The 7,164-nt window shown below is 36.0% G+C and overlaps 1 pseudogene; it reads right to left on the reverse strand.

The window, feature by feature from the left end:
- Positions 1-1,821: 1,821 nt before the first annotated feature.
- LOC122469453 lies at positions 1,822-2,719 on the reverse strand (annotated as a pseudogene).
- Positions 2,720-7,164: the final 4,445 nt, after the last annotated feature.

The following is a 7,164-nucleotide window of genomic DNA, read 5'->3' on the forward strand; positions in this document are numbered from 1 at the left end:
TCTATATCTATATCTATATCTATATCTATTTTTTAATTTATTTTTTTAATGTTTATTTATTATTGAGAGACAGAGCATGAATGGGGGAGGGGCAGAGAGAGAGGGAGACACAGACTCTGAAGCAGGCTCCAGGCTCCCAACTGTCAGCACAGAGCCTGATGCGGGGCTTGAACTCACAGACCTTGAGGGAGCCGAAGTCGGACCTGAGCCGAAGGCGGACGCTCAACCGACGGACCCACGAAGGCGCCCCTAGTTCTGTATATTTTTATGCGACAGAATGAATAATTAAAGCTTAGAAACCCTCCCTGCTGACTATTATGTGTTTGACGGAAATTTGTTGTTGATGTTATCATTATTGTTGGAATGTACAAGTGTGGGCGAAGGGTTTTTAGAGAGAAATAATCAAAAGTGGGGCCGTCATATATTTGTGGATTGGTCTGTGGTACCAATTCAACTTTCTTGCAGTCTGCTTACCTGTGATACATAGGCTGGAAAGTTAAACCCCATGGACCTAATTCTTAGTATGTAGAGTTTTGGCTGGGGATGAGGGACTGCCCATTGGGTATGTTTACTGAGATCTGAAGGTTAAAGGTAATAAAGAGTACCATTCTACAGTTAATGTCAATGCTGAAGATATTAGGTTCTCTACTGAAGTGTTCAGGTGTCCATTCACTGTCTTCATGGGTGACAGACAGCTGTTATAGTTCTATAGCTTCCAGATTTTTGATTTACAACTAGAGTGGTATGTTCTTGAATTCAGCAATTCTTCCTAGTTCCTGCCATTCCTGTTTAGTGCAGATATGGAAGTTCCCATGTTGCTATAGTCTGTATGTAGTATCGTTTAGCAATTGTTCTTGAGGACAAGCCTAGACTCTGCTTCTCTAGCTGTTTCAAAGGTTTTTCAATTACCTAATTACTTGTAACAAAAAAGAATGTGTTATGTTTAAAATAGTTGGAGAAAATTATTTTCCTTCCTCTTATCTGGGATTTATTATCACATACTGTAAGAATTCTCAAATGATACCTCCAACTGTATTATTCATATATTGTGCCCTTGGCCCAAATGCAAGTTTCTCCTACATTAAAACTAAATCAGGGGCGCCTGGGTGGCTCAGTCGGTTAAGCGTCCGACTTCAGCCCAGGTCACAATCTCACGGTCCGTTGAGTTCGAGCCCCGCGTCGGGCTCTGGGCTGATGGCTCAGAGCCTGGAGCCTGCTTCCGATTCTGTGTCTCCCTCTCTCTGACCCTCCCCCGTTCATGCTCTGTCTCTGTCTCAAAAGTAAAATAAACGTTAAAAAAATTTTTTTTAAAAAATTAAAAAAAAAAAAAAAACTAAATCATTTCACTTGCATCTGTATGAATAATAATGGGTGCATAGTAAGCACTTACTTATTTCAATGAATGCATTTTCATATTCTTACTATAATTGTATTTAGAGAATAAATATTTATTAGATACCTTTTATGTTCTACATACTATTCCACGTACAGAAGTAATGAAGTGGGTTTTATTTTTCTTACTTTTTTAAAACTATGTTACCTATTATTATTTTGCAATATATTTCCAAAAAAATGCAGTTGCTGTTGCCTTAACTGCTATAAGACCCTCATAAGCAAAGCAAGTCCACCTGTAGCATTTGTCCTTTTTACCACTGATTGGGGGGAAATGTCCAATAAAATGTAAAATGCAGCATATGCAATCATGGAATCTAAAAACTTTTCATGATAACGCGTTGCAGATTGCACTTGACAGTTCACCACTACAACGGAAACCTGGACCCTTCTTGATTCACGCAGTCTTTGAGACCCAAACTGGAGTCATCAGGAAAATGACCTGTATGCAAAGTTTGCAGCTGTGCTCAGTTAATTGGCTTCATCCTCCAGGAGTAAGCCCACCCGGGACACTGAGCTGTTCTGCTCCTTTGTAGGACTCTATTTCCACAGGCTTATCTCAGATTGGGACCAGCATCTCTTCTCCAGTCTCACTTTTCACCCAACTCGCTGAGCCTTCATATCCTTGGTTGATACTATTGTTGATGCCAAAGCGTCTGCTTTCAAATCTGAATGGACCTGCAACATGCATCTTTGAACAGCCATTTGAAAAGTAAAGCTTAATAACACCTTTCATTTGTAACAAAGTCTCTTCACAGAGATTTCTCCAAGACTTATTACCAAGACCATCTATGTGCAAAACCACTGCTTTGGAGCATTTGCTTGTAGTTCCCAGAAAAACAAAACAAAACAAAATAAAACAAAACAGAGCTTTCCTTCTACATGAATTCATTTCTTTTAAACCAACACCATCTGCCATCTTGAAAGACCGCATGAAGAATGACATACATTTCAGAAGACAGCAGTTTTGTATCTCCTGGAATTGTAGTCTTCTGTATAATATTTTGCAAGCTTAGCATCATCCCCAGTTCTCCGTCCATCTTTTCTCTGTTAACGTGGCATTCTGCCAAGTACTGAAGAGCGAGCAAAGCCAAATGGACAACAGAGGGGTTGGGAAGGTCCATAAGTAAAATAAGGTCAGGCAGACATCCATGACATCGTAGACAATGGTTCTTCTACTTAGTAGATCTTTTGGTGGATCTCGTAAGTGGTTAACTAATGTGAGAGAACATTAGGTTCTTTATTCATAGTAGAGGAGGAAGAATTCATCCTCTATGCCATACACAAACAAAATCTTCTTAAATTCACGCCAGAGCTTCAGGAGTCCAGAGCCTGTTGCACTATCAAGATCACACCAATACATGAGGTTGAGGGACCCAGGAGTCACAGAGCGGGTCCCTCTATTTAGAGCTGTGATCTCAGTAATGGCAAATGACCAGGCTAACTCTGGGAACCAAGGAGTGAGAAAGCTGGTGACAAAAGGTTCTACAGACTCACCCATGACCCTGCAACATCCGTCAGCTCTTGATTTTTATCTTATGGGGCATATAGATTAGTGGAAGTTTTCAAGTAGCAAGGCATAGCAGAAAAATGTCTTTATTTGTTCCTGTGTTCCTGTTGATACAAGGTTGTCTTAATTTTACTCTGAAACAATACATTTCTGAGCATTTTGTTGGTAGCTAAACACATTTCTTTCTCTAAGTTAGGTTTTATGACATTCTTTTTAAAATGGTGATGATGTTGGTAAATTCCAATTTTCTTATCAATCCCCCAAATCATGTAAGATCATATGTCAATACACAAATATCTAACTGGTTTTCGCTCTCTGTTTTAAGTATCTGTGGATTCATAACGAAGTAAGCATTGATGTTTTAATATTAGAATCAAATTCAAAGAGCAATAATTACTGTTTTATATATTAAATGTTCTATTATAAATTATATTTCATTGTATCAAATAAAATAACTTATAGATTAAAGAATTCCATTGAAAATGGGACAATTTAGTATAAAGATGTAGTCAAAACTGGTTTGTCTGATCCCCAGAATTCCACCACTGTATTTCTTCTTTGCATCTATGTATCTATCTATCTATAGAGAGAGATATCAAAGTTGAAGACATCCTAATACCTTCATTATGAATCATCATTATAATACTAAAAAACTCTTCCCTGCTGTTTGCAGATGATTGAATATGTCCTGTATGACTTAACAAGACACATTATTTAATATCTTTGCAGAACTGAGGGAATGCTCGGAACACTCAGAACACTTCTAATACCATTAAATCTAAGATTATTCTTACATAACTTGTCTTCATGGTCATGACATCTTGACATTATGATCTTCCTCAAGCTTTCGAATAACAAACAAACCAAACTGTTAACTCTTGAGTTTTGAACCAGATTATCTCCTTCATCTATCATTGAGAGAATCAAGAGAATCACTGGTTTTTCTGACCAATGATGTCAACCATTAATTTCCATACCCACATTGCTGTAGATTTTTTCAAGGAAACTCCAGTACGATGAACTTGGTGATTCTAAAGTCAAAACTCACTTGAAGGTTTGTTGTTGGTTTTGTTTATGTATAATGTGTGTGTGTATAGATATACACATATACACAGATATTTAGATAGGTATTTATATAGACAGATGATAGATTATAGATGATTGATAGATAGATAGATAGATAGATAGACAGACATATCCCAGATATCTTAGTGTAAATATGGCCTTTCACATTCTTCATTTGGTGACATCACCAAAGTTTCCCTAAGAAATAAATTTTTATTTTTCTTTCATAATTTCAAATATTCCTGCTGACTTTTAGAGCACTAGGAAGAAACTCCAATTGCTTCAAACATACCTGAGTGTAAGCAGGACCACCAATGACCTCAGAGATTAGGGAACAATTAATCCTTTTAAATTGACACCAACTGTTTCTACTCTTACTATTAATGTTACCACCACTGCACCTTTAAATTCCTACTGTCTTTTTTACACACTCTGCCTCAGTCCTTTGGGGAATTATTATTGTCAGCAATATTTTTTTTTTTCATTCTCGCTTCAGTGCTTCACAGATGAGTGCAAATTTCTGCAATTTCCACTTTTCCCTCCAAGTCTTTTCTTCCTCACCCCTGCCTGGCTCCTTTTTTTCAATCCTCTGACTCCTCTCATGTAGCTAAAAAGGACCCTGTGTTTACACTGATAAATTTAAAAAGACTCATGCCCTTAAGGAACTCATCGCCTACCAGGGAAAACCCGGTGATAAACAAGCAAACGTAATATGTGTTGCCCACTGATGTCACCCAAAGGGGAAGTTGTCACCTATCCCAGAAACCTGATTGTTTCCAGGGGCAAGAATGTGACAACCTGTTTTCTCTGGGCTCTCTGCCTTGATGTCATGCCTGACATTTTCAGCATTCTGGGAAATGGAAGAAGTATACAAATATTGTCCAGAGTACAGAGAATGGAAAAACCTAACAGGGCCATATTTGAGAAAAATTGAGCAAACCACAGCAGAGAAGTACCTAATAATTGTTCAAACTAAAAGCTAATAGTAGTAGAGTGCAAATCATACACCAACCAAAGGTCTAACTGTACTAATACTTTATATGTGTATTAATTAAATTATTAATGAAAATGGTTTACATGTGAGGGAATGAAGGCCCTAAGAAGATAAACCTGTCCAAGATTAGAAAGGGAGTAAGTGGCAGATATGTGACCTGAGCCCAGGATGTCTGGCTACAGATACAGGCCTCTTAAACCCCATAGTATATAATTTCCTCGCACAATCTGGAAATTTTTCTGGGATGCCGTAAAATCTAATTGTGCCACACGCATATACATAGCACACATGTGTTCACACACATATACATGTAATATTCATATAGCAGCTAACAGTTCACAAAGTATTCTCACATGTAAGTCTCAATCACATCCGCAACTCTCGATGTTAACTAGGATCACAATGCATAAAAAAAATCCTAAAGCTTCTAAGTCTGAAGAGAGTTATTCAAATTTACATTGATTATAAGATTTGCCTCTAAGTCTTCCAACTGCATGGCCAGACGTTCCCCATAGCTGTATCAATATTGCTTTTAAAACCTGATATAAAACCCAAATAAGAAAATAATAGATAGATACAGCTGGGACTGATCTCCTTTACGGATGGTTTTTATGTGTTATGATTGAAGACACTTGTTAGTCCTTCTCAGTTTCATCTAAGCAGTGGAAACGGCATATAGTAATTTATCCTCATGGAAACCAATTATATTTTCAAAGATACTGTGGTTGAAATTATAGTTACATATTATATATACATATACATGATATTCGCATTATAATTATAATTATAATGTGAAATATTTTATTAAGATTTCTTGGAACATACAAGATATCACTCTACCTCAGGGCCTTTGCACGGACAGTTTCTTATGTCTGAAGGGCCCTCTTCCTTATCCACATGGCTTGCTCCTCACTCCCTTGTCTTTGACCAAATGTTTCTTCGTCAAAGACTTTTTGCTGATCAATCTTTAAAACTGTAGTCTTCCTTCCCACTCTCCTACTGCTGGTTCCTCATTTTCTTTCTTTCCTGCTATATCCGTTAACATTTATGATCATCTGGAATACATTATAGGTATTTATTTGCTTATCTTTTGTATACATTTCCATGGCAATATAAGCTCAAAAAGAGGAAGAGTTTTTAATTGTTTTTTATACACTACTCTATCGCAACAATTTTCCGGGGTATGTTAGGCCTTCTATCTATTTTTCATCTATCTATCTATCTATCATCTATCTATCTATCTATCTATCTATCATCATTATGTGTTGAATAAAATACATGTATTTTTTACTCTCTAAGTTAACCATACAACAAGTTGTACATGGATCAGCATGTACTATTTTGATGTGTTACATCATTTTCATGGCTAATATGTCTGAATGCATATTTGCACCAAATGACACAATTGTATTTTCCTTACCATAATTATACAGCTAGAAAGGGTAAAAATAACAATGGATGATACCTATATCACCTTACATGTGCCAGGCACTTTTTAAACACTCTACTTACAGTAACTCATTTATTCCTTACAACAATACTTTGAGATAGCTATTATTATATTATCCTCACTTTATTGGATGTTAAAAATAAGGTACAAATGGTACATGGTCAAACTGCATAGTCAATTATTTCTCGGAATTCTGTTTTCATCTACTTTTGGTGAAATCTTTTATTGTTGGTATAATGTTGCAGATATGCAACATCCAACAAAAACACATTTTTACCAAATTGTTATTAACTGTAAGTACTCCTCAATGTTTTCTTGTGTTTCATAACTTATTTGGAACTTCTGTATATAACACTGCCACTGATTAGAACAATTTTGCAATTTAGATTACCAAACAAAGCACCATCGTATGCTTGGAAATATTTGTAGTATTGCTATGAAAATGACTTTCAGATAAATTTTGAACAAAGAGTTATGCTAAATAAGTGAGAATAGGAAAATTAGTCAGCATTCATTCTAAAGAAATAACACAAATTTCTATTAAGTATTTTCAGCTAGATTGCAAATGCTTCTTATGAGAAAATTAATCTTATTCATAGCATACATTAAAAAATGTAAGCATAAGACTTCAAATACACGGAGAGTTATTGATGTGCTGTATGCTTCATAAAGTTTATTCCTCATATCTGTTCTGTTATTAATATAAAAGAATTATATATTAAAAATACAGAAAAGGTTTTTAGATCATTTAAA

This window comes from Prionailurus bengalensis, chromosome B1 (genome assembly GCF_016509475.1).
Source record: "Prionailurus bengalensis isolate Pbe53 chromosome B1, Fcat_Pben_1.1_paternal_pri, whole genome shotgun sequence".
Classification (NCBI taxonomy): Eukaryota; Metazoa; Chordata; class Mammalia; order Carnivora; family Felidae; genus Prionailurus; species Prionailurus bengalensis.